This window comes from Rhinichthys klamathensis, unplaced genomic scaffold (assembly GCF_029890125.1).
Source record: "Rhinichthys klamathensis goyatoka isolate OS25496 unplaced genomic scaffold, OSU_Roscu_1.1 h1tg000099l_1, whole genome shotgun sequence".
NCBI classification, from domain to species: domain Eukaryota; kingdom Metazoa; phylum Chordata; class Actinopteri; order Cypriniformes; family Leuciscidae; genus Rhinichthys; species Rhinichthys klamathensis.
The window spans coordinates 1,433,169-1,460,258 of NW_026606638.1; positions in this window are offsets into that span (position 1 = coordinate 1,433,169).

The following is a 27,090-nucleotide window of genomic DNA, read 5'->3' on the forward strand; positions in this document are numbered from 1 at the left end:
GACCCCAATTGAAAATGAATGGGAAAATGAAAAAAATGACTTTTTTTATTTTGTTTGTCAAAAAAATTAAAGTAAATCCATTATAAATCTGAAATGTTCTACATATAAACCACGGTCTGGTCCTTGAGCATAAATAGAAAGTAGAACAAACTTTCTATCTCATACACACACACAGACACAGACACACAAACACACACATGTCATGACTGCAACAGAGAGCATTTTTACAGAAATTGGCAAATAAAATAAACAAAACTGGCATAAAAAAAAATTAAAATCACATATAAATCAAGGTCTGGTCCTAGAGCATAAACACAAAGTGGAACGAACTTTCTATCTCATACACACACACACACAAACACACACAAACACACACATGTATGTGACTGCAACCGAGAGCATTGTTACAGATATTGGCAAATAAAATAAACAAAACTGGCATAAATCTAAAAATATATATATTTAAATCAAGGTCTGGTCCTAGAGCATAAACACAAAGTGGAACGAGCTTTCTATCTCACACACACACACAGCCACACACACACAAACACACACATGTATGCATATGTATGCATCCTGTTCATTACAGTTTATTGTTGCTGTTGTTTTGTATTATATTAGTTTATTTACTTGGTTTATTTAATTTATTTTGTTCTAAAATCTCTTGTTCTAAAAAAATAAATAATTGTTGATAAATAATTTTCTGAAATAAATAGTGTGTGATTACAGTCATGTCAGTGCTGACTTGTAATGTTTATGCAAATGTATGTATAATAATTTGCAAAAACAATAATTCAAAATATATCAGACAACAACAACAAACTCTAACTTTGACATATATATTTTGTGAATTGCATAAAATATTTTTATCATATATATCAAGTTGTTAGGAGAATTTGAAGCATCTAGACAAATGAAGGGAAAATGAATGAGTCTCTATGGACCTCTATTGGACAGATGTGGTCATTGCACTTTAATTCCTTAATTATAAGTTTTTCAGTTTTTCGACTAACCACCAGATGGTAGTATTTTATCCCTAACACATAGAGCAATGTCCAAAAACTATTTAGATTTAATTATCATCATCATTTAAGTGATTTTTTCTTTAAAAAATCATTTTTCATGTGCCAATTTATGGCCTAGTTATGTAATTGTGCAGTAAATATGTAGAAAACCTAAAAATTTCCAAAAAAACACAGCATTATTGTATAGTTGAGAAGTGAATTAAAAAAATGATATATAGTTTTCCATATAAAAAAATTATATTTCCTTATGCAATCACTCTTTAAAAGTTTGGGGTCAATACGACCCCAAACCACTTAAGCGTCGTCCTTTTTAAACAGTGATTAAGGGCTAGAACCCTAAATTTTACAAACAATAAAAGAAAAACAGAGAAGAAAAAAACACAAAAAAAAGTAAAAAAAAAAAAAAAAAGAACAGCGCTCGATAGAAACACTCTCACACACGCACCCTTCTCACTCCCGTTACACTTGAGAGAGAGAGAGAGAATGAATTACCTGGATTTAGATTTAGCATTTTCCTTCAGGTATGTTTTAAAAAAAAAATCTGTTTAAACGTCCGCTGCGATATCTTGCCTTTTTAACGGTCATTGGCTTTTCTCGTGTCACTGACAGCGTTAGTCAAAGCATTTGTCAGTTGTGTCTTGCTCCGTGTTCACAGCTCAGTCTTTTCAACTTTTCAATATAAAAGTCTTCGCTACTGACCGACTCACTCATGAAGACAGTCTTTGCCGCCATCTAATGGCGTAATAATGTAACTTCTGTTGCTATTCACGGTCAGGGACAATTTATTTCCAACAGAAGGAAGGCTTTTAGTGATTTTACTTCATGAAAGTTGCACTGATACATACCGTATTTTTAGCTTTAATATTTGTATTGTGTGGTGACCGTATTCTAAAAGCAATGAGGTGCTCGAGGCTTGTGCTGTATCGTGAATAATTCACGGCTGAATGCACACGTCGTGCCTAACAACGCCCTTCAGTCGTGACTTATTCACGATACAGCACAAGATAGATAGATAGATTTCTGTATTGTCTTTGTACAACATATAATGACATTTTTTTACTTTCCAACTTATACAGTTAAGAATAGTTAAGTTCATATTGCATATTACCTATTATTAAAAAAAGTACTCGTAGTGTTATTCACTTAAATTGTCTTTGTATGTCAAGAATGTGTTGTGGTGATGATTTGGGGATGTGTTTTCAGTTCATAGTTCATTATCGTGATAGCTTTGGGATAAAAACTGTTCATGAATCTCGTTGTGCGTGTTTTGATAGACCTGTAGCGTTTTCCGGATGGCAGCAGTTCAAATAAATGATGGGCTGGGTGATTCAGGTCCTTCGGAATGTTGTGTGTTTTCTGCAGGCAGCGAGAGGTAAAAATGTCATCCAGAGCAGAGCTGCCTCCATACCACACCAGCATACCATATGTGAGGACACTTTCACAGCGGTAGAATGACACCAAGAGCTGCTGTGACAGGTTTATTTTCCTGAGCATTCTTAGAAAGTACAGCCACTGTTGTGCCGTCTTAACTAACACTGTGATGTTTGTCGTCCATGAAAAGTCCTCTGAAATGTGTGTGCCCAGAAATGTAAAACTCGATACTCTCTCCACTATCTCCCCGTTGATATGCAGTGGTGTGTGAACAATCTGTTTCTTCCTGAAATCAATAATGAGTTCTTTTGTTTTCTTAATATTTAGAGTAAGATTATTCTCTGTGCACCACATCGTCAGCCTCTGTACCTCCTCATAGGCATACTCCTCTCCTCTGGTGATCAGCCCCAGCACAGTCGTGTCATCAGCAAATTTAATTATGATGTTAGTGTCATAAGATGGTATCCAGTCATGAGTATACAAAGAGTAAATAAACGGGCTCAGCACACAGCCTTGTGGTGCTCCCATACTGATTATTTAAACCTTTAAGAAGTCCTTAATCCACAGGCAGATGTTATGCTGGATGCCTAGGTCAGACATCTTGTACAGTCTGTTTGGTAAGATGGTATTAAATGCAGAACTGTAGTCAATGAACAGCAGCCGTGCATACATCCCTTGATGTTCCAGGTAGCGCAGTACAGTACAGGACAGTAGTGATGGCATATCTGTCGACCTATTGGACCTGTATGCATACTGGTGGGGGTCCATGGTGGATGGCAGAGCAGACTAAACCAGCCTCTCCATGCTTTTCATAATTACCGGTGTTAGTCCAATGGGCCTATTATCATTGAGGGATGTTATAGCAGCCTGCTTTGGCACCGGCACTGTGGCGAGCAGGATGAGGCTGAGGGCCGTGAGAGAGCGGCGCGAGGCCGGTGGCGTGATTACTGATGAGCAACACCTGTGAGACGCACCGGCCTCGCGCCACTCTCTCACGGCTCTCGGCCTCGTCCTGCTCGCCACAGGCACTATTGTGGACGTCTTCAGGCAGGTTGGAACAGAGCACTGCAGCAGAGAAAGGTTAAAGATGTTTGTGAGTACCTCACCCAATTCTGCTGCACAGTCTCTGAGAGCGCACCCTGGAATGCCATCTGGACCAGATGCTTTCCATGTGTTGATTTTACGGTGAGTGCGTATCACCTCAGCAGGCTGAAAGATGAGTGCCTGGCTATTCGTGTCTGGAACTGGATTGATGGTAGTCCCAGTTCTTTCCACCTCAAAGCGGCCGAAGAACTGGTTAAGCTGCTCTGCCATTGAAGCACTGCTATTGGACAGGCTACTGGTGTTATTCTGCCCAGTGATGTGTCAAATCCCCTGCCATGCCCGGCGGGGGTCAGAGTTGCGAAAGTTGTTCTCAATCCTCTGCCTATAGGCTGCCTTAGCATCCCTGATGCCCTTCCTCAAATTCGACCTGGCTGCACTGTAATGCTGCATGTCACTGGACCGGAAAGCAGAATTACGGGCCTTCAGCAGGTGTTTTACGTTCTTGGTCATCCACGGCTTGTTGTTAGGAAACATACAAACCCGTTTCATGGTGGTGACATTTTCGATGCAGCATGTTATATAAAATAGCACATAGGATGTATAGATGTCAATTTTATCGTCCACAAATACGGTCCAGTCAGTGCGACTGAAGCAGTCCTTCAGCTGCTCAGACGCTCCCTCTGGTCATATTTGTATTATTCTAGCAGTTGGTTTGATCCTGTTGATAAGTGGTCTATATGCTGGAGTCAGAAACAATGAAATAAGGTCAGACAGTCCTAAATGGGGAAGAGGTGGTGCCTTATATCCATGCTTGATGTTGCTATAGACATGGTCGAGTGTGTTCTTTCCTCTTTACATGTTGATAAAGTTTTGGGAGAACAGTCTTTAGACTGGCACTGTTGAAATCACCTGCTATGACAAAGGCTCTTTCTGAATAAGCTCGCTGATGTTTGCTAATGGCAGTTAGCAAGTAGGTCAAAGCTGTTTTGGGTTTACCATCTGGAGGTATGTAAACAGCAGTGATTACAACAACTGAAAATTCTCGCAGCAGGTAGAAGGGGCGACATTTTACTGTTAAATACTCCAAGTCCGGGGAGCAGTAAGTGTCAGTTATTACAGCGTTTGTGCACCAGTTGTCATTAGTGTAAACACAGAGCCCCCCTCCTCTGTTCTTACCGGAATCCGCGGTCCTGTCGGCCCAGTGCGCTACACGGCCAGCTAGCTGAATAGCCTCCGCTGGGATCGCTGGGTTGAGCCAAGTCTCCGTAATTACCATGGCACAGCAGTCCTGGATGGTTTTCTGTGTGGATGTCATAAGTTCCAGCTCCTTGATTTTATTGGGAAGTGATCTTGCGTTAATGAGGCTCGGCAGTGGAGGCTTGTGTGGATCTCTGCCTAGCCTAGCTCATATCCCGGCTCTGCAGCCTCGCTTCTGCTTCCTCTCACTGCACCGCCTCTGTCGCTTCTCGGCTGGGAGCGTAATCCACGGAGGTCTGAGATGGTCTGACGAGCTCAGACGGTATGTTGTGTCTGGGATCTTCCTGGTTAAAAGTACAGCGACCGGGCATCAAACTGATGACGAGAAGTTCGTGCCGGCTGTATTTTATATATGCCTGTGCAAGTGTGCACATGTGGTACTTAGAAAAAAATAAACTATCAATAAACTACTCAAAACATGCCGACACGTGGAGAGCTGAGCCGCTGCGTGTGCACGCACCGCCATCTTGTAACAATTTACATCAAAGGTTACACAACCTTTTGTACCTAATTGCTTACTTGTACATTATGAATTATTCACATTAATTATGAACCTGTAAGAAGTAGTTCTTAGTAGTTCTCTTGGAGGTATGAAAAGATAGTAGTTATTGGTTAGATAATAGAGAACTACCTCATTCAAGTGCTATTACTCATTTGTTAGTTACTTGTTAGTTATTAGCCTGTTAATTAAGTTGTTCTTGAGTAGTTATTCAGTAATAACAGAACAGTATTCTAAAGTGTTACCAAAGATTATTCAGTTTGTCATTGAAACGTCACTGAGCAACTTGACGGGAAGTTTAAGAATTTTGTAATTCTTGGCAGAAATCAGCTGTATTACTTTCAGAAAGGGACCATTTTCAGTGAAATCTGATAGAGACTAGTTAACAATCTTGTATTAAATGATAAACATTATATGTATTGTGTCATCAAACATTTGCTCTAGTTGGATGATGGTAAACTTTATAAACAGAGTAGAATGAAACCGCATTTATACCTGGCTTTAACATCCATTTTTGATGAATCAGAAATTGGTAGCGCTAAATAGAGGTGTAAATGGGGGTCTAAAACCTTTTGTGATTAGTTCACTGAAACCACATATGGGGGTAGTCAGAAATGTGACCACAATGCAGTGTAAAGCTGACAAATCTAAAGTCATTCATTTCCAATGGAGAACAGTATGGAAGTTGTATGGATTTCTGATCATAATTTCATAAAAAATTTATCTTTTGAGCCTTAAGTGTGTTCAAATATTTTAACTTGTCTGGGTAGACCCTATGCAACAATAGTATTTGTGCGCTGCATTTCGGCTCTCCAGCTAAACTGATGAACAGTGTGATGATATAAGAAGAGTGTCTTGATGAAATCTGAATGTTAATGGTCACAGAAGATGTATATAATTTTAGGTGAAAATGGTAATGCATCTCGACTGACCACTGATCGGATCACTGAAAATGCATCTTATTGAAGAAAAATACTCAAGAGGGTAACCATAGTTAAAATGGCAAGTTGCTGCATCAAACATCGACTTACACTAATGATGCATCAAGAAAATGTCTGTAAATGTGTTTCTGCATGTTGATGTGATGCACTAGTGAGAATGACAGATTTAGGTGAATGCCAAGTTTGTCCTAAGGTCTCAAATAACAAATTCTTCTGAGTGGATTCTTTTACAATCCCCCAAATAACCTAGATACCTGACATTGAAGAAGCTCTGTCTCGGCTGATGAAATCCTTTGTAATGTTTCAAGTCAACATTGATGGTTATGTTTTTGCAAAGCAGCACAGAAACTGTAAACTCGAATTCCCCTTCAAGGAAAACATATCTGTCTGCCATTCTAGCCTCCTTGTCTTCGAAGCTGTAGATTATTAGCCAAGTTCATTTACATTTAAAGAATGTGTCATGAAAATTTAGTAGTTTGATGTAGTAACTGGAATAAAGCAGTAAACCATTGAAACCATCTTGCAACACCTCAGTCACTTCCAAATCACTTTGGAATGGAACATCAGGGTAGATAAATCTTTGTCGGTTAGTAGTGCACAGGTCACAACCCTGTACGAGCTTTCGCTCTCCGTCTCTAAATCTCTCTACCACCTCCATTGTTAGGATGTTGTGTGTCTCCTCTAGATGTGACAATCAAATGAACTGCACTTGGGACTGCTGATGCCTTCAGCCTGATGAATTCTGACACCACCTGATGCCCTCACAGCCGTACAGAGAGAAAAGGAAAGGGGGAAATGTATGAGAGAGAGGGGGGAGTTGTGGAACTGCTTGTCTCTCTGGATCAAAGCACAATAAAGGCCGATGGGATGGGGATCACACCAAATTAACACCAAGAACAGAAAGAACACTCCCACGGACAGAGATTAGAATCCCACTTTGCTTTTAGGCTTCTGCCTCTCCATCTATGAGCATAATGTGAACAATGTGCATTCATTTTTCTCTTTCAACACCAACGCCCAAATTTATGATTAACATTCAAGGATGAATTCACTAAACAGCTGTGCAACTTTTGCACAAACCCCTGTGTTTTATTCACTAATCATGCTGCAGTTAAACTACATATTTGAATTAGGTAATTGTCATGCTTTGCAGCAAAAAAAAACAACCTATGTACATTAACAACCTTAATCTATGTACATTAGGCAAAATAGGCTCATTCTTTAATTGGAGTGGCAAACGAGAGGCAGAAATTAGCTGGTCATTTATAATTTTAAAATACTTTATGGCTATGCATTTAAAATAATCTATTATACTAGACCCAATAAAATGAAAGTTAAACACATTTAAATTTTTGAAAACAAAATATATAAATACAGGTAACATAACTGCTTACAGTTTCAGGTGTGTTGTGTTTGTGGTGTTAGTATGGAAGACTGTAACACCGCAGACATAAACGATTTTCACAAGTCTTTTCTAAAAGGAAGGCTACCATTGTGATCGTTTCAAGGTCAGGAGACATTTTGTAAATACTAATAGATTTATATTAAAAATCAAATCTACAAGCTATTATATTAACACCACAGAGGCTAATATGGTGACATACAATTGTCAAAAAATCAGCGAAATAAAGGAAATGCAAAAATGATTCTGTTTATCTGTTTTACATGACACAAATTCAAAGAGTGTAATTTCCCAATGTCATGCTAACACAATGTTTTAAAAAAAAACATCTGAAAAAGAGGCAGAGAAATATGGTTTAGATTAAGATAGTGGCAGATAGTCAATATCAGATAGTCAGATAGGTAAAGCTCCAGTCCGTAACTTTTTTAAGTTAAAAATAATCCAAAATAATTATATTAAAAAAAACGTATTCTGCCAGTGGTCAAAACTATCTGCTTGCCATAGCTAGATTCAAAACGGTTAGCTTGTAATAATGATTTTAATTCCAGTGGTACTGGTGGGTTTCCGCGGGAAATTCGAGCATGTCTTTGCGTCATGACGTCACACCCGTACACATAAAGAAGGAGTTTCGGCTAGCCGGCTATACTGCGCGTGACGAGATGTTTAGATGTATAGGCTTTTCTCGCAGCACTTTATATAATTAAACTTATGGCATCCAGAAAGATCCAGACAACAATCATCAGTGTCAACTGGAGATTCAGCAGTTATAAAACCCAAAAGACTTCGGACTTCGGATTTAAGGTGGCTAGAGAAAGAGAAAGAAACCGTCTCATGCGAACACAAGGATTTAAACATCGGCGGGGCTTTTGAAAAGTGCGTGAACTCTGTGTTTTGAAGGGGTTCGAAACGGAATAAGAGATGGCTTTTTTCTGCTGAACAAGTAAGACATTTCAATAGTTCAATCGTGTAACAGTACGTTTTCTTAATTCACACAGTTATGGAGTTTCCTTTGTTGTGCCTTTCTCGTTTTGCTATTATGGAGAATATGAATTCTGAACTACACAGGTAGCTGCTAACCATAAAACACATTACATTTAACATTAGTCACGCAATGCTCATGTTGTTAACATGAACAATTTGAGAACAAAGTAGGCTATAATTTGCACGGTTGCTGTAAACCGCGTTGATTAAATCTAACAAAGCTTATCATGTCGAATGCTTTTTCCCCCTTAGTTGGTCAGAACAAAAATGGATGTTACTTACTTGTTCAGAAGACATTTTCTTATGAAAATTCTTATGTTGGTCAAACTTTCAAAAAGTGAATCTGTGTTTCTGTATGACAGTATCAGTATCCACACAGCGCGGTGACTGACAGCAGCACTCGCCTCAAAGCACTGTGTTCATCCGCGCTGTTTCATGCCGATTTACAACCCACGTAAAGATGATAATTCCGCGAATCACTGCAGTTACAGATTTCGAACAGAGAGATGGCGACAAAGAGGAAAAAATACGGACTGCAGCTTTAAACAGATAGTGTTGTTGGTGGGGTTTTTTTTGTTTTGTTTTTTGTTTGTTTTTTTGTTTAATTACCATGCAAAAAATATTCCGTTCAGCACTAATTCATTGGGCTTGGACTGTTACAAGACTATAATAATTCTATTTGTGAACTGGACGCTAAAACAACACAGACAGTGTGGCAAAATAAACAGTGCTATCATTGGGCTATATTACATTTGAAGTGCCCTTAGCCATTTTTGCTTGATAGCAGTGTTATGTGGCCTGAGGATTTCGAGATATGCACTCTTTCAAGTGTAAAGAATGGCCCTTAAACTTGAGATGACATCAATGCTTTAGCATCTAATAAGAGTACAGCGAGGGGGAGAAACAGGACCTGCCTAATCTGATTTATGCTCACAGTCACAATCTGTCTGATCACATAAAATTGAGGCAGAGTGTTGATCTTGTGTCCTTATTGCCCCTTTGGTCTGATCTGCAGGCCTACAAGCTTCCCTAATATTTTCTTCCTAATTATTACAATAGAAACCATTGTTTTAAGTGTTACATGTTTTTAAAGAAAATTTCCTATTTTAACCAAACAATCACAGTTGATCATTTACTATTTCATAATATATCAGAGAATAAAAGCTGCAAAAAGAGCTAAAAAACAATTGGTTAAACAGTACTGCATGAGTATCTCAAATTATCTGTGATAAAGCTTCCAGTAGTCCTGATAATGCTCAAGAAATTAAGGAGCTAATTTTAATTTATGATGAGCATGTTTGTCACGATCTCCATTCACCAGTCCAGTCACCCTTAGCACACTACATTTCCCAGAATCCCTCCTGGCTTACACCTGCTCACACTCCACAATCACCACCCCTGTCTGCGATTACCCTCATCAGCACCTCTCTAAAAAAGCTAGCACCACACACACAGGCATTGGCTGTGTCCTAATTCAGGGGCTGCATCCTTTGAAGGACGCACCGAGACTCGTTTTTTTTTTTATTAAATGCTCGTAAAAGAAAACAACAACAAAAACAAACAGACAAATAAACATCAACAACAATTATTGTCATTGTCATAATATAATACAACAGAGTCCAGATTAAGTTCCTTCAGTGTTTTTAATCCAGATTATGTGCCAAGTCCTTAAACACCGCCACTGTTCTTATAGCTTTTAAGTTTTTTGAGAACTCAATAGATTCAAAATAGATTTTCATTTCATGTTTAAATCTTTTAAAAAAGAGGATTGCATTTAAGAACATTTACATTTGTGAATAATGTGAAATTTAGCTAACAGAAAAATCAGGTTTACGCACCGAGACTCGTTTAAAGGGGAAAGTATAGCTGATTGCGTCATCTCGGCGCGACAAAGCGTGTCCCATCTCGAAGGTCCTGCGAAGGCTCCTTCAAAATGCGTCCTGCAAATACGCCCTTCTTTTCGCATGAATGCAGGATACATCATAAGGATCCTTCGCAGCCTTGCCTACCCCAGAATTTGTTGCGCGCCGTAGACGAAATTGCCAGATTAGACTTTAAAATGTAAGTATTGGGTTTCAATTTAAAGGTGCTAAATGTAACTTTTCTTCTAAATTGAATCCTTTTTTTATTGCCTGTGTGTGAAGGGGTTGTAATCACACATTACAATGATCCACTTGTCGGGTTTTGCTATTACCTCGGAAGGCCAGTATTCCTATTTCTATGTGAAGTCTCCGGGTCGGATTTTCTGCGAAATCCATCGGATGTGACGTGCATGCGCACTCCCGAGCCTCTCTCCTTTTAATATACAGTCTATGCGACGGCACTGCAGCTGACGACAGAGTCTGATAACACCCAAACACGACCTGCCTCCAGCACAACACACACAACAAAAAATCTGCTGAAGCTCGTCAGGCCAAACGTGAATCGGATCGACTTAGGACGAAAACACGGATCAAAAATCTGCAGAGTGTTTGAAATATGGAGAGACCTCCGCTATTTTTATTGTGATAAATTACAAGTTTTCAGATATGCTGAAATAAATAATGGTAAACTGTAATGAAATAGCTGTTCCAGGATAACAAAAAGTATGTGCTTTAGGATGTAACTTTTATTTTATGTACTAGATCTACTGTCTAACATCACTCATCCCACTACTATCATATTGTTTATAATTTTCAGACATGTTCAGTACAGTTATGTTACTTCCTATGATCTTACTGTTACACTGAAATTGTTCAGTCTAGTTCACTAACCGTTTTCGTTATATTATACATTCACCTATGTTGGCATTGCTGATTGTGAAAGATACACGAATAGTTAGTGAAATGCCTTATGCTAACACCACATGTCGGCTAAATGCAGTCAATGTAACGTTATCATGGTACGAGCATGGAGCATTAGTTCAACGTCAAGCTGATAAAAGTAGCCTATTATTGCAACGTTGCAGTGGGAGTTTACATGAGTTTCCAGCATGTTGTGTGATGCTTTCTCCGGTGTGTTATAAGTCTCAGTGTGGCCGGTACCATGAGTGCTCGCTCTTGTGTTCGAGCACGCGCAACGCGCAAGAGCACGAGCGCTCTTGTAAAAATTGGTTGCAATCTGAAACATCACCGATAGAGGCCGCTAAAAAATACATATAGCACCTTTAATCGAGTAGCCTAATCTAATGTATCTAATGATAAAAATGAAGAAAAAATTATAATAAAAGTAAAACAATAAAGGTTATATGTAAAATACTTATATGTTACCAGTAACGTTATGTGATTTTACATGGGCTAGTTTATACCCTTTAGACTTTATTATGTATATAAATTGACCATGGTGAACATTTTTAGATAGTTTTTCAACCCCATTTTGTATATATATATCTTATATAAAGTTTTAAATAAAGTCCAGTACAAATGTTACTGCCGCTCGTCACAACGGCTGGTGTTGCTAGAAGACAAAACCAGACTGTACCATTGAACAACTCATGGGACACAGCTAGCAACAATTTGTTAATGTGACAATATATTTTGTTAGTTTCATTTTACAAATAACCAGTGGTGGAATGTAACAACATTTACTCTGGATTAAAGTATAATTTTGAAGTATGCCTACTTTAGATTGTTATTAAACTCCACTTCATCTCAGAGGCAAATATTGTACCTTTTATGAAAAACTGACTTTTTACACATGGATATTAGATTATGATATTAGATATTGTTTAAAAAAAATATGAACAGTATATAACAGAAACACAAAAAAATATGTCTTCTAGTTCATGGATAAGCAACGATCGGTCCTGGAGGGCCGCTTTCCTGCAGAATTCAGCCCATAGGTCAGTTTTGCATGTTAAAATATTTTATGGTTTGATTTTTGAGTATGTGAGTAAATTTCTTCATTTCTAACATCTCAGTGACTGGCAGCCCATGCCTGAGTCAGCCCTGCAAATGTGTTGGTAGACAGTGGAAATATGCACTGATCCCAGATTATTCCCTCTGGCGGAGGTTTTACCAGCGTCTCTATTGTGCAGCCCATCACCACCAGGATCTCCTGCTCGGCTCAAAAGTCTACAGAAATTTTTTTTTCCTCCAATCTGTTTTATGTAGGCTATACTGTTAATTTAAACTTTTATTTTGTTTTTCTTATCTTAAATGTAACTTATGTTGTAAATAGTTGTAAAAAGTAGACTACTGTGAGTAAAAACAATTTATTTTGTATCAAATGTACAAATTAAATGACAAAAATAAATGTACAAAATAATTCCTTTATTACATTCTCAAGTTATAACTTGCATTACAAAAATAAACAATGCACAGAAATTATTTTTTAGTTTCATTTACAAATTATAACATACATAAAAATAATGTAGCCTTAACGATTGTTTAATTTTCTCATTTTAATTCACATAACCACAGGTTTATTTCTCTACCAATCTGTCAAGAAGAGAAAACACTCAGTCCATTTTCTTCCCTGCTCTGTCTCTCTGAAACTTCAGGTCCTCCCTAAATTTCTCGATCAGCTCATCCTCTCGGTCTCGTTTTCTCTTGTCTGGTACTGGTTCCTCGATCTATCCTTCGCGGCCGGGGAAAGAAAGACGGTAGGCAGAGTATGTGCAACAAAAGTAGCCCATAAAGCCAATCGGCCCTCTCCATCAACGGGCGGCCGGATTCTCCACTGGGGGATGTTTTGGAGCGTCAAAATCATACTTCCGGGGGTGAAACTCAACTTAAAAGTATCCGAATTCCGCCGGAAAACCTTGGACTTGGCAACACTGACAGTTGGCAGCATTAGAAAGATCCTTTGAATTGGGACAGCCTTCGTCGCGCCGCTGTGACGCAATCGGTCTTCAAATACGGCCTTCGGAGGATGCAGCCCCTGAATTGGGACACACTAGCTGTGTCACAATGTGAAGACTGCATCCTTCGAAGGACCGAGCCTACCCAGCCTTCGAAGGACGCTCCAAATCTAGCCTTCGTAGGATTTGTAATTGCGCCACCAGTTGTTCCCCATTATGCTGTCGCCTAGCAAAGCTGTGACAGGAGAGCTGCCATCCTACACGGTATTACTTGTTAAAATGGAGCAAGAACTCGTAATTTTTATTTTTATCTTTTATGTTTTATTGGTGGGGATGTTTCATCCCCGGCGCCGCCGGGTGATGTATCTCCGGCTTGGTCAATACCATGGCCAGGTAAGGTAATCTGGTTTGCTGCATTCAGAAGTTTAATTGCTGTATTGTATGTACTTGAGTAATGTAATGATACTTATGAAAATACAAAATAAACATAAAGCAGGTTCAAATGTTCATTTATAGCCTTCCTTACGAAGATGTGATTTTTATGGAGTTTATTCTCTTGATCATGGTGATCTTATTTAGGCATGTTTCCAGCATGTTTTGTTTTAACGCAGTTGAAGCATAAAACACAAAACAATAAATAAATAAAGTGAAATATACCTTCTTTTTTTTAAAACAATCCTGCGACGGTACTCCCGCTCGCCTTCGGATGCAGCCTTTGATATGGGACGCATCTGTAGTTAGCAACAATTCCTTAATATTGTGAAAATAAATCATTTTAAAAATAAGCTGTGGTTGACTGTAAGCAAGTACATTCGTTAAGTATTCACGTGCAAATGTGAAGTAATGAGGTTTTTTTTCTCTCACACAGGACAGCAACACTACAAAAACATCGTCTTTTACAATAGTATGAACAGGAAACTGTTCCCGTCCATCATCCTGCAGGCTGTTTGTGACCATCAGGGCCGCTTCATTGACACCTACGTGGGCTGGCCCGGGTCAGTGCATGACGCACGATTGCTCCAGTACAGCCCACTGTACAGGAGGTCAGTGTACCCTCCTCCAGGGCACTTCATCCTCGCAGACGGAGGGTACCCATGTCTCCAACACCCACTCCCCCTCATCACTCCCTACAAGAGGCCAGTACGAGGTGTAGGAGCCCAGCATTTAATCTCCATCATTCCAGGGCACGCTCCATTATAGAGCATGCCTTTGGGATGATGAAGACCAGGTTCAGGGCCATCTTCCTGAAAGCGTTGGAGGTGCACCACACCTTTGTACCTCATGTAAGTGAATTGAAAATACATTTGCAAAAAAACATAAAAATAATTAACTTCTTTTTTCCAGACCATATCATTTATTATTTACTTTTTTATTTTCATTTCAGGTCATCGCAGCCTGTGCTCCACAACATCTGTCTTGGGGTTCATGGCCCCCGAAGGATGAGCACGAGGAGGATGATGCAGAGGATGAGGGGGAGCATGTTTTGGAGACAGTCAGCGGTGCTCCCTGGCGAGACCAGCTGACTGCAGAGGTGTCTGCCCTGGAGGAGGTTCCCATCGACCACGACTACTTGTAACAGGCAAGTCAGAGAACTGTAAAGCTATAATGCCCAAGACCAAAAATGAATGTCCATAGAATGGGTTAATTAACGAGTTAATTTCTTTTATTCTTCTTTTTAAAATGATCTCAGTGAGATGGCAGCCGTCGATTGAGTCAGCCCTGCAAACCTGTTGGTAGACAATGCATTGGACAGTGGAAATATGCAGTCAAACACTCTGGAGACCATCCTAGATGATGTCCCACCGGCAGAGAGGCCTTACCAGGGTCTCTATTGTGGAGCTTACCCAGGTCCAGCAGCACCACCAGGGTCTCCCTGCTCAGCTGAATTCTTGTTTTATGTACTGTTAATTTAAATTATGTTGTCAGATGATATATAAGTTATGTTGTAAATAGTTTTAAAAGGTTATTTATCTATATAATTATTTATTTTCATTTTCAAATGTTATGAGAAATTGTATTGAAGTTTTTTTTTTTTCAAATGGCACCTCTCATTAAAAAAATAAGCAATGTCCAGACCTATTTCTTTTTATTTCATATCCCAACACATCGAGTTAATTATTAAAAATAAGAAATGCACAGAAATGGAGTAAAGATAATGTTTATTATCTCATTCAAATAAACTGTACACAACTTAGTTTTCTCATTTAAAAATAAATAAAATACCTAAATTTAATACCTCCTGCATGGGAGTTGCCATCCACAGCAAACCCATTTTCTCCAGAATTGCTCTAAAAAAGCAGAAAAGGGTACTTATGAAATATATTAACACAGGGGTGCAATCTTAACATTAGTGTATTAACACTGCAAAATATGACACATAAGGAAAATACTTCAGAAATCATATTTCTGAATACTCAAATGTAGTTAAAACCTTTGTAGACATATAGCTAGCATGACAGCACTACAAAAACACATAAATTGAAACCCCATTGTTACGTGACGCAATGCGAGAGACGTGGATTCAAATGCAGAGTGATTTATTAGGACGACAAACAGAAAAGGTACAACCTCCAAGGCTCAGGAACCAAACGGGAAGATACAAGGAACACGCATCATGTACAACGAACCGGCACAAGACTACAAACACAAAACATGACAAACCGGGAATGTCAGAGCTCTGTCACTAAACTAAGAAATAACCAGACTGAAGTGACAGAACCGTGACACCCATTGCCTTATAAATTGCCGGTAAATAAATGGACATTTTCAGACCGCAATTTAATGAATTGCGTCGTCTGCTCCTTGCTCCCTGAAACAATTATTAAACTAATATTAGCACAAGTTTTGCCTCAAACCACCTGACAAATGAAGCCACGCAATGGTGATGAATGAGTTAAAGGGTTAGTTCAGCCAAAAATGAAAATTATGTCATTAATGACTTACCCTCATGTCGTTCCAAGCCCGTAAGACCTCCGTTCATCTTCGGAACACAGTTTAAGATATTTTAGATTTAGTCCGAGAGCTTTCTGTCCCTCCATTGAAAATGTATGTACGGTATACTGTCCTTGTCCAGAAAGGAAATACAGACATCATCAAAGAAGTCCATGTGACATCAGTAGGTTAGTTAGAATGTTTTGAAGCATCGAAAATACATTTTGGTCCAAAAATAACAAAAACTACGACTTTATTCAGCATTGTATTCTCTTCCGGTTCTGTTGTCAAGCCGCGTTCAGTGATGCTGATGACGTAAGACGCTGCTGACGTGTTATCTGGTGCGCCCGAGCTTCGTTTACAGTCTGAGGGAGACGCACGCTGTAAACAAAACAATCTTCGCAAACATGTCTAAGGATTTCAATTTTTTACCCAGCCATATTTATTTGAATCCGAAAACACGGACGCACCAGATACACGTCAGCAGCGTCTTACGTCATCAGCGTCACTGCGGACTCGTGAACGTGGATTGACAACAGAACCGGAAGACAATACAATGCTGAATAAAGTCGTAGTTTTTGTTATTTTTGGACCAAAATGTATTTTCGATGCTTCAAAACATTCTAACTAACCCACTGATGTCACATGGACTACTTTGATTACACTACTACCCGATTACAATTGAGAAACAGTATTCTTTCAAGTGTGTTGGGGTTTAGATGATTCCTCTTCTTGGACAAAACCTCTCCAGCCTTGGAAAAGATCCTTTCACGAGGAACAGAGGATGCAGGGGAACAATGCCAGTGCCAGCTGGTATAAATGAGGATAGGCTACTGATGCTTCTGTTGATCCCAGACAGCGGAGGGTTTCCTCTTTCGTGCTGGCTCCATTACCAGGAAAAAGGAAGAGTCACAAAAAGCAAACAAATCCAAAAGGGCAATCCAAAACAAAAAGCAGTCCAGTCCAGATCCAAAAATCCAAAGCAATCCAAATAACCGTATCTAATTAATATAACAATACTATAATATAACTACTATAATTAATAATAACAATATACTATAAGTATTCTAACCTGATATAATTTAATAATATATAGCCCTAGCACATATATGACACAATAACGACAATGTTCTCTAACTCGCTGACACTACTACAACTGCTTCTACTCCTGACAACACCCACAAGGTGGCACGAGTTTCAAACCCCCTTTATCCGGAAGCGACACTCAGGCCGAACCGATGGTCGTATCCACACAAACTGAGGCCTCGTTTGCCATTAATCACGTGATTTTCACGTCAACAACACAAGCCTCGAATCGCAGCTTCATCTGGCACGCCCATTTTTTCTCGACACAAGCTCCGACAACTCAGTTCAAATGTCACATCACTAAAGCCGCCTTTCCACTGCACATGACATTCGCATACGATTGTCGCATTTCGTCCCCTAGTGTCAGTCGCACGGAACTTTGAAATTGGTCATGAAGCAACCGTTAGGGCCCTTACATAGTCAACGCATCGGTACGCATACGCGTGCGCAAGGCTACACTTCGTCCGCCATTATGCGTCGATGCGTAGCCAAATGTGTCATCCTAGTTTTTGATACGCGACGCGCCGATGCACGCAATACTATGCGTTGTTGGTGGGGGCGACATTGCAAGTAATGTACATAAAAAGGTATATTATTATGTTTACAGAAGAAGAAGATTTGAATACAATGGCGGGCGAAGAGGAAAAGTTATGTGAGCTTGTTTTATTGCCGCCGATGTAAAATCAGCAATATGCACTCCTCTTCAGTTGCCATTTTGATCTGAATATCACGTGACCCGACTCTAGACTCTACTACCCCCTGTTGCGCGATCGGTGTATTGCATTTCACGCATCGCCGGTGATGCTTGCCTCTGCTTGTGTACTATGAAAAGGTGCGTGTAGCTCGCGTCGCTCGCGTTGCTTGCTCGCGTTGCTCGCGTTGACCATGTAATGGCCCTTACCCTCGGCTATTCACAATGGTAAAATGAATGATGAATGTAATGCATGCATGAATATATCATATATTCATGCATGCATTACATTCATCATTCATATATATCCACACAAAACAAATGACCCTCAATACATCTACAATAAAAACAATAGATTTTACAGAGCTAATCAATATAAATATTGATTTAATAATTATAAAAAAAAGAATTTCTGCCATAATTATTAATAACCGACATTTTACAGAAACAAAGTTTACAGAATAACATTAAAGAGTTGAAATATTCGTAATTCTAGCCTCACGCTCATAGTTTTGATTAGAATACATCACATCCGGTCAGCCGGTCGCATACGGTCTAGCCGCAGAAGTTCAGATATTTCAACGGATCCAAAGCTCAAATCGGATACGAATTTTCCGCATACGCATATGATCGGAACTCCCCGCAGCTCCCGTACGACTCTCCATTGGAAATGAATGACTTCCGGTCCAACGGCTGTCGTTTGTAGCGTGCAGTGGAAAGGCGGCTTAACCCTTACCTGTGCGATCCTCTCAGCTAGTCTTCAGTCTTCTCCAGTGATCCAGTCATCTGCCGTGCCATCCCCATCTGAAACTGATAAGAAGTGTCATTCATTCCTATCATTAGACAACTTTTCCTTTCACTCAGTTATTCACCTGCTCATGTTGCTTGTTCTCTGCATACCTGCAATAAACATCTTGTTTGGATATTACCTGTTGTGCTTTTCTGTTCCATGACAATGTTATGGGTGAGGTATAAATTGACATATGACATAGGCCTATTTAAAATCTGGATTACATTTCCATTACAGTTTAAACAAAATCTCATGCTAACATAAACTGTTTGAACAAGTGGCTGCAAAACCTATAAAACATGTTTTAGATTAAGAAAGTGAGGCTGAAGGGAACTAAATTGCACTAGCCAAATTAATGGACAAGAAGCTCTACTGAAACAAGAACAATTTAAAATAAGCTGTACTGATGAAGTTTGACATTTCACCTGAGACACACTTCAAAAAAATCAACAACATTCCTTAGAGAGACCCTGACAAAGAAATTTTACCACTAAAAATTACCTTACCATCATTGGGTTTTGACCTGAACAGCACTTCAAAAAAGAACAGCAATTCAAAAACACTTTAGAATAAGGTTCCTTCGTTAATGAATAACTACACAGGAACAATATTAACAAGTAACTACTGTTAACTAACAATAAACTCTGATTAACGAATTAGTAAGTAATAGCACACAGATGAAAGTGGTACTTCACTATTAACTAATCAATAACTGCTATTTTTTTTAATGCTTCTCAGAGAACTACTGAAAAAGTTTCATAATTAATGCAAAACTAATCAATAACTAATGCAGGACAAATGACTAGCACTACATTAACATTTTAACTGCTACTGTAAACAAATACACAAGGTTGTTTACATTATCAATATGTAATAGCATAGCAGACTTATGATTTGGGAAACCTATCAATAATTAGCCTATTGTCTTCTAGAGAACTATTTATCAACTGAATAATTTTAAAGAAATGGATTTTTAAATGTAGTTGTCGGGACCTTTCTTGTCCTGTGGCCAATTTTCCGAATCACTAGAGTCATGGTGACTACTGGAACATACTGAGTCATCAGCCACTCAAATACCATGTACAGTCATTTTATTATTTAACTTACCTCTCAAAATAATGTTTTTATGTATGTCTCCTAGCTCATATATACGTGTGTGTGCTTTTGTTTTTGTGATATATGAGGACACAAATGTGTATAATGACATGCATATTACACTGGTATTACAACTTACACGTGATATATGAGGACATTGCATGAGTCCTCATATTTCAAATAGCTTAAAAAACATAAAAAACAATGTTTTTTTTTAAATGTAAAAATGCAGCATGTCTCCTGTGATGGGTAGGTTTAGGGATAGGGGCAGTGTAGGGGGATAGAATATACAGTTTGTCCAGTATAAAAGTCATTACGCCTATGGAATGTCCTCATATATCAAAAAAACACAGCTGTGTGTGTGTGTGTGTGTGTGTGTGTGTGTGCGTGTGTTTGTGTGTGTGTGTGTGTGTGTGTGTGTGTGTGTGTGAATATCTGAATGATTAGAAGATTCTACACTTTAGGATTGGCTTTTCATTAGTAACTACTGTAAGAATCATTGTAACTAACTAGTAATGACTCAAGTGTTACAACATACTTGTATGGGAATTACAAATTATTTGGGTCCGTATTCTAAAGTGAAGATCATGGTAAATAACTAGTAATGACTCAAGTGTTACTGCATACTTCTATGGGAATTAATATCTAAAACTTCACAAAAAAACTCAATCTTAAAATGACTTGACACATGATATTTATCAGCCAGGTCTCATTGTTAATACATAGGTATTAATATGTAAATTTCAAAGATAGAAAACATACTTTTTTTTTGTACGTTTGGATAGATGCTGAAACGTATAATATGGACGTATCTGCAACATTTAAACGTAACATTATAACATTGATGTAAGGTCCCGACAACTGCATTTAAAAATCAATTTTTTTACAATTATTCAGTTGATAAATAGGAGACAGGAGACAGACACAGCATAGAATAAATATATGAATAAGGGTCTTATCTATCTAGGCAAACGTTTGTGCTTATAAAACTTAACCCTTGTGCTGCATTAGATTTTTTACACCGTTGAGTGCATTAATGACCAAAAATGGTCACATATTAAACATTGCCTAAAAATTTTTATATTATTATTATTTTCCACTTTTACCAAGTTAAATCTTTTAACCAGCATCAGTCCTCATCATAACTACCAAATATTTATTTAATTTCAGGATTTTAACCCTTTAAATGCCAGTTTTGGTGACGATTCCATCTATTTCAATGAGAGGAAAAAACACAAAAATTTTATTATTTTCCATATACTAAATGCAAAGAGAAAACTTTAGCTTTGGATTATCACAGTCTTGAATATGTCAAAGATTAGCGGCAACATTATTTCTGGTGCATTTAAAGATTTTGTGTTATGACAGATTTAAAAAAAAAAATCACACTCAGCACGTTAATGACCAAAAATGGTCATATATTCAATAACATCCTAAAATATTGTATATTATTATTATTTTCCACTTTTACTAAGTTAAATCTTTTAACCAGTATCAGTCCTCATTATAACTACCAAATATGTATTTAATTTCAGGATTTTAACCCTTTAATTACCAGTTTTGGCGGCGATACCATCAATTTGTATAAGAGGGAAAAACACAAAAATGTAATTATTTTCCATATACTGAATGCAAAGAGGAAACTTTAGCATTGGATTATCATAGTCTTGAATATGCCAAAGATTAGCAGCAACATTATTTCTGGTGCATTTAAAGATTTTGTGTTATGTCAGATTTTTTTTTAAAAAATCACACATAGCGCGTTAAGGACAAATTTGGTCCTATTTGAACCAATTAAAATATCCATTTTTGAACCCACTGTCATAATATCATAAAATCATCATTTCTATTCAAATTCCCTGTCATTACCAAGCCTTGGGGTAAAATATTTACTTTTTACTGTTTTCCACCAGTTGGTACCATTTTTCATATAATTGACACTGCAAACATTTTTGTCACCGGGGTTAAGGCCAAGGGTTTACTCGTCGAATAGGCTCGTGGGACAGACAGTGACTTAAAAGCTCATTTCACCAACAATGCTGCATACTTCCAGACTCAGACCGTAAGTGGAAAGGTAAGGATTCTTCACGGTACAAAGTACTCTTCGTCGGTGCACAATAATGAGACAGTGGTTTAAAAGCTTACTTCACCAGCGTTGCTGCATACTTCCAAACTCAGACAGTGAGTAGAAAGGTAAGTATTCTTCACCGTACAAAGTACTCTTCGGTTCACAGTAGGGAGACAGTGGTTGACAAGCTTACTTCATCAGCAATGCTGCATACTTCCAAACTCAGACAGTGAGTAGAAAGGTAAGTATTCTTCACCGTACAAAGTACTCTTCGGTTCACAGTAGTGAGACAGTGGTTGACAAGCTTACTTCATCAGCAATGCTGCATACTTCCAAACTCAGACAGTGAGTAGAAAGGTAAGGATTCTTCACAGTACAAAGTACTCTTCGGTTCACAGTTAGTGAGACAGTGGTTGACAAGCTTACTTCATCAGCAATGCTGCATACTTCCAGACTCAGACCGTAAGTGGAAAGGTAAGGATTCTTCACGGTACAAAGTACTCTATGTCGGTGCACAATAATGAGACAGTGGTTTAAAAGCTTACTTCATCAGCGATGCTGCATACTTCCAAACTCAGACAGTGAGTAGAAAGGTAAGGATTCTTCACAGTACAAAGTACTCTTCGGTTCACCGTAGTGAGACAGTGGTTAACAAGCTTACTTCATGTCACATGTCTGTCCGGTCTTGTGTTGCACATGGGTGTTTGTTATGTTGAGCCATGTGCTCTCGTCATTGTTTGACCCCTCCCTCTTGTTATCTGATTATTGGTTTATTTGCTCCACCTGTCTGTCTCGTTACCCTCCTTGTTTGCCTCCCTATTTAGTCTTCCTGTGTTTGCTGTCCTGTGCTCGTTCGTTGTATTTGTTACGTTGTGTTTGTGCTTGCGCCGTGCCTGTCTTGCCTTGCCTTGCCTTGCTTTGCTTTGCCTTGCCTTGCCTTGTTCCATGTAGTTTTGGTTTGTTTATTTTATGTTTTTGTCTTCATTAAATACTTCTTTCGCTCTGCACTGGAATCCACGGAATTATGGTGCGTTCACGTGCTATGGTAATTATGGTAAATACCAAAAGCCGACATGGAAAATGCACATGAACACCCCCTCATGTGGTATTTTCCACTGGGCAACTCGTGGAATATTTTGATGCACGAGTTGCCGAGATGAGATTACCTTTGACCTTTTCAAAATGGCGGAGAGCAACGCAAGAGTTGTGAATGGTAAAAATATGTACTATTCATGATCTAGAAAATATACAGCATATATTATTTACGTTTGAGTTTTGATAAATCATTTTCCTGCTGTAGCAGATGACTTAGCAATCTAAAATAGTTTTAGCTAAATAACAGGTCTGGATCTCCATCTTTTTACCACATTAAGACAACAAAAGCACTTGAACGCAACACACTGGTAAATACCAGTTCACAAGTGGAAAATATCATATTTTCCATAGCACGTGAACGCACCATTATTCCCACACGCATCGTGACAGAACGAACGAGCCACATGTGGATTCCGCGGAGCGAACTCTGTCCGGCTGAGAGGGAGAATGGAATTTCTCTCTTTAAATATTTCTCCCTGTGTGCCCAGAGGAATGAGGAGAGGAGGGCAGCTGAGTCTTCCTCACCGGTCTCTCCTGTAATGGGATCTTCGTCATCGGATCCAACCAGCGTTGGGAATCCGTCTATGGTTTAAACCAACTTCGAGTCTGCACAGATCCGTCAAAAGGGAGGGAGAAGAAGAAGGAGACATAATCCGTCTGCCCAGTCAGAGACTGTTCACGTCACGTCTTCCCAGCGAGAGACTGTTCACGTCCCGTCTGCCCAGCGAGAGACGGTTCAAGTCTCGTCTGCCCAGCGAGAGACTGTTCACGTCCCGTCTGCCCAGCGAGAGACTGTTCACGTCCCGTCTGCCCAGCGAGAGACGGTTCACGTCACGTCTGCCCAGCGAGAGACTGTTCACGTCACGTCTGCCCAGCCAGAGACTGTTCACGTCCCGTCTGCCCAGCGAGAGACGGTTCACGTCCCGTCTGCCCAGCGAGAGACGGTTCACGTCACGTCTGCCCAGCGAGAGACGGTTCACGTCACGTCTGCCCAGCGAGAGACTGTTCACGTCACGTCTGCCCAGCGAGAGACAGTACACGCTCTGTCTGCCCAGTCAGAGACTGAGCACGTCCAGTCTGCCCAGTCTGAGATAGATCCGGAAATGCCCATTTGTGTGGCCGCCAAGGCACTTACGGACTATTTGGAACGTCTGGCGCGGATCCTGGATATGTCTGAATCTGCTGTTTCCGAGTCAGAGCCAGAGTCGGTTCCAGAGCCGGGGCCAGTGTCTGCTGTTCCAGAGCCGGAGCCAGTGTCTGCTGTTCCTGAGCCGGAGCCAGTGTCTGCTGTTCCTGAGCCGGAGCCAGTGTCTGCTGTTCCTGAGCCGAAGCCAATGTTTGTTTCTGTGTTTTTGTCTGTCCTAGTGGCCGTTGCTGTTCTGGTGGCTGTTCCTGAGCCAGAGCCTGTTCCTGAGCCGGTGCCAGTGCTAGTGTCTGTTCCAGAGCCGGAGCCGGAGCCAGTGCCAGTGTCTGTTCTAGAGCCGGAGCCAGTGCCAGTGTCTGCTCCAGAGCCGGAGCCAGTGCCAGTGTCTGCTCCAGAGCCGGAGCCAGTGCCAGTGTCTGCTCCAGAGCCGGAGCCAGTGCCAGTGTCTGCTCCAGAGCCGGAGCCAGTGTCAGTTTCTGCTCCAGAGCCGGAGCCAGTGCCGGTGTCTGCCCCTGAGCCGGTGTCTGCCCCTGAGCCGGTGTCTGCCCCTGAGCCGGTGTCTGCCCCTGAGCCGGTGTCTGCCCCTGAGCCGGTTTCTGCCCCTGAGCCGGTGTCTGCTCCTGAGCCGGTTGCTGTTCCTGAGCCGTGGTCGCCCGAGTGGTCGTCTCCGCCCTGGCCGCCCGAGGGGTCGTCTCCGCCCTGGCCGCCCGAGGGGTCGTCTCCGCCCTGGCCGCCCGAGGGGTCGTCTCCGCCCTGGCCGCCCGAGGGGTCGTCGCCGCCCTGGCCGCCCGATGAACTCTGTTTCGCCCTGGCCGCCCGATGAACTCTGTTTTTCCCTGGTCTGTCCCTCCCGTTCCCCCCTTGGTCTGTCCCTCCCGTCCCGCCCTGATGTTTCCTTCCTGTCCCACCTTGGCCTGATGGAGCGTCTGGTAGCCGCTCCGTAGGGAGGGGGTTATGTCACATGTCTGTCCGGTCTTGTGTTGCACATGGGTGTTTGTTATGTTGAGCCATGTGCTCTCGTCATTGTTTGACCCCTCCCTCTTGTTATCTGATTATTGGTTTATTTGCTCCACCTGTCTGTCTTGTTACCCTCCTTGTTTGCCTCCCTATTTAGTCTTCCTGTGTTTGCTGTCCTGTGCTCGTTCGTTGTATTTGTTAAGTTGTGTTTGTGCTTGCGCCGTGCCTGTCTTGCCTTGCCTTGCCTTGCCTGCCTTGTTCCATGTAGTTTTGGTTTGTTTATTTTATGTTTTTGTCTTCATTAAACACTTCTTTCGCTCTGCACTGGAATCCACGGAATTATTCCCACACGCATCGTGACACTTCACCAGCAATGCTGCATGCTTCCAGACTCAGACGGTAAGGAGAACAGGTAAGGATCTTGACAGTACAAAGTACTTTTCAGCTCAGCTGTAGCACTCTAGGCTTCTGATGGAGAACAGATATTAACTTTCCACAAACGTGTACGCATGGGTTGGGGCCACTTCTCAGCAAAAGCACACCACACTCGTGTTCACTTCAATTCCACAGCCATGAATCAATGTGTATCAATAAGGCAAAAGCACTGCAATTCACTCACACGATAAGGCTGTTCAGAGGCGTCAATCCGTTTGTTACACTCACGTGGGGGACATTAAATCTTCCGTTCTTGCTCAACACACTCTGAAACACATAGCTTCTCCAACAGTCAGATCCACACTCACTGCATCCTGTTCAAGCTGTTTGAATGTTCGTAAGATGAAATCAATTCACTTATCTTTCTCCCTCTCTTCACAGTGCAGGTTCAATCGATAACTCAGTCCAGTAGATTTCCCACAGACGATCACTCTGATCCAGCAAACTTCAATGGGGCGGCTTCCACACCCAGACAATTTTCCCGAGGAAGCTTGTGCCCAAAACTGCTCCGAGGCAACCAGCGCACCTGAGACAACCACTTCTCCTCCGGTGCCTGTACTCCAAGCCCCTCTCTTTATACTCCTTTTTCCCGGGCATGTAGTTCAATGAAGCACTACTCATTGGCTTCAGCTGGCGCTCATTATGGTCGGCGGCCATGATGTGCAAACCCAGAGCCGGCCCGGTGTTACACCGGCATTTCTTCCCCCTGGAAACGAGTTAAGAAATTTTTTTTGGTTCCCGGTTTGTTCACCCGGTGACATTTTCCTGATTTCTACTAGGTGATTATAACCTGTGCCTGTCTCACTACACATACAATTTGCTAAAGCAAAACTACAAGATCACCATGAACATGAATTGTTATTTTTTCTATAAAAAAATGTATTCTACAAACATATAAAACATATCAAAACTTCAAAACAAAATGGGGTCATTCTTCAGCTCATTTGCAGGAGCTGCAGAATTGCAATGCATGCTCCTTACAGATGTAAATGCCACATTTTGAGCAGGTGGTGGATTTTTCTTTTTTTGTTAGGGCAGAAACTGCACCCCCTCCTCCTCTTGTCATGGGTGTCTGCAGACCCACTAGCTTTTCTTCATCTTGTCGAGTTTAAAATTGCCGCACCAAAGATGTGCACAGCTTTATAACTTTTGCATCAACCACACTTGTATGAAAGGCGGACTTTGTTTTGGATCCCTCGCAGCTACATCTTTGTGTTGCTGCAAGATGAAAGGTGTTATTATTGTCTAAGGACTGACTGCATGGCTGTGTTTGTGCCTCTACATATGTGAGAAGTTATCAATTAACTTTGAAACATAGACTGCAAAAAAAAAAAAACGTAGCTGTGTCAAAGATGTGTAAAATTCAAAAGATTCAAGTTTGTGCGTAAAATACGCATGAATCAAACCGAAAGAAAACAATGCAGTGAGAAGCGCTTTCTCTAGCTAAATGCGCACACACACACCCACACACGCCTACACACACATCCTACACCACTGA